We start from the raw sequence: 2,434 nt of genomic DNA on the forward strand, positions 1-2,434 counted from the left end.
AAACCTAAGATAAATCTTGTTATTATTATTTGAATTGTATGATAAATATTTGGCTTGTTCTTAAGTATGTGTTCTTAATTCTTGTCTTGATATTCTAGGATATTGATTCAAGTTAAGCTCTTATTCAGAGGAGAAATAGACCCTGTCTAAGAGTACATTTGTCATAATTAAGCGGAGTTGATTGCGCTCCTAAAGATAGGGTGACAAAATTTTATCAGGTTAGGGTGAAACCTAATAAGGGGATCCATAGGTCGAGTTAATGCAACCCTAAGGAGTTAATTAGAAAGAGATTTCAATTATTCAACCTAGGGTTAGACGTTGTTAGTCTCGAGAGGGATAATAATATAACTTAGAGATTTCTACGGATCAAGTCAAATGAATAAATCGTCTTATTTAGAGTCAAATAACAAGTGAAGTCTAGGTGGATTTTTCCTTAGGTATTGTCTTGATTCAATCGTTTTTTCCAAAAAGTAATTCCCCAATTCTATTTTTCTGTGATTTCTTAGTTTAGTTAATTAGTTAGTTAAAACAAACCCCATTATTCTTAGGCTAGATAATAAAAAGACAGTCATTACTAGTACTTTTAGTTCCTTTGGGTTCAACAATCCGGTCTTGCTAAAACTATACTACTGTTCGATAGGTACACTTGCCTTCATTGTGATACTAGTTAGTTTCAAGAACGATTCATTATAAATATTTAAAACCTATCATAAATATCATGTATCAAGTTTTTGACACCGTTGCCAAGGAACTAAGATATTAGGAACACTCGATTTTTATTACTTTAGCCATTTTACTTTTATTGCAATTTAAATTTTTATTTTATTTTCTAATTCTTCATTTATTTTCTTCTGGCATTTTTTTTATAGTTTATGACTAGAAGAAACCCATCAGGACCATTACTTTTTGACAGTAAGATCGATCGCACAGTTCACAGAAACCAAAGAGAAATAAGGCAAAGCTTAAGATACACAGAGAACGAGCAAGAGGACGATATTCAAACCCCAACCGAGGAGATGGCTGAAAACCAAGAAAATCTGCTACCTCCTGCAATTGCTGTTAATCAAAATCCTATTTCGCGCACTATGTATGATTATGCTGAACCTAATTTAACAGGAACTGAGTCAAGTATAGTTAGACCACCTATTGCTGTAAACAATTTTGAACTGAAACCTAACAAGATTCAAATGATACAACAGTTTGTTCAGTTTGATGGTTTGCAGGACGAGGATCCCAACGCTCACTTGGAAAATTTCCTAGAATTTTGCGATTGATTTAAAATCAATGGCGTTTCTGAGAATGCCATACATCTTTGGTTGTTTTCCTTTTCGTAAGGAATAAGGCTAAACAATGGTTGAACTCGTTACCACAAAGGTCAATCACTACTTGGGAATAAATGACCGAAAATTTTTTATTAAAATATTTTCTACCGGTTAAAATAGCCAAATTACGTAATGATATCTCTTCTTTTGTGCAGATGGATTTAGAAACACTCTACGATGCATAGGAGAGATATAAGGACCTTTTGAGAAGGTGCCCTCACCATGGGTTACCACTTTGGCTATAGGTTCAAACGTTTCATAATGGCCTGAATCCTTCGACTCGACAGATGATTGATGCAGCCGCTGGAGGAACTATCAATAATAAAACACCTGAGGCAGCTTATGAATTTATTGCCGAGATGTCATTGAATAACTATCAGTGGTAAGTTATGAGAACAAAGCCGACGAAAGCAGCCGGTGTTTTCAACCTCGACGCGGTTACTATACTATCTAACAAGTAGAACTCTTAAATAAAAAGATTGATGGTTTGTGTGGTTCTACTCAGGTTCATCCAGTGATGAGGTGCGATTCGAATGGATGAGAAGCATGCACAGAGTATCAACACTTCAACCCTAGCATCGAGGAGGAACAAGTCCAATAAATGGGTAACAATGACTCTAAATCCCAAAATAACCCATATAGTAACACTTATAATGCAGGTTGGAGGAACCATCCCAATTTCTCGTGGGGCGGTCAAGGAAATCAAAGGCCATAACATCCTCCGGGCTTTCAACAACCACCTTACCAATAAGAAAAGAAACTGAACCGTGAGGAGATGCTAACCAAATTCATCTCGGTGTCAGAAAATCATTTTCAGAATACTGAGACAGCACTCAAAAATCAACAAGCATCGATCCAAGGGCTTGAAACTCAGATTAGACAGCTTGCCAAGTTGATTTCTGAACGACCATAAGGTAGCTTGCCAAGTAATACAGAATCTAACCTAAGGGAGCAACTCAACGCGATTACTAGTCAAGATGAGGAAGGATTAGTCACATCTGAACTAGAACCAAGGCAAGAAACTGAGATAAGCAAAGGTAAAAGTGGGGTAGACTACAATGAGCAGAAACCGGTAAGTACAGAATACAAACCTCGTGTGCCATACCCTAATG

General features: G+C 36.5%; 1 non-coding gene across 1 annotated transcript; it reads right to left on the bottom strand.

The window, feature by feature from the left end:
- Positions 1-1,444: 1,444 nt before the first annotated feature.
- Positions 1,445-1,551, bottom strand: LOC121204340 (small nucleolar RNA R71). Its single transcript, XR_005899267.1, has one exon. It is a non-coding gene; the product is annotated as a small nucleolar RNA R71 (small nucleolar RNA).
- Positions 1,552-2,434: the final 883 nt, after the last annotated feature.

This window comes from Gossypium hirsutum, chromosome A07 (genome assembly GCF_007990345.1).
Source record: "Gossypium hirsutum isolate 1008001.06 chromosome A07, Gossypium_hirsutum_v2.1, whole genome shotgun sequence".
In the NCBI taxonomy this organism is placed as follows: domain Eukaryota; kingdom Viridiplantae; phylum Streptophyta; class Magnoliopsida; order Malvales; family Malvaceae; genus Gossypium; species Gossypium hirsutum.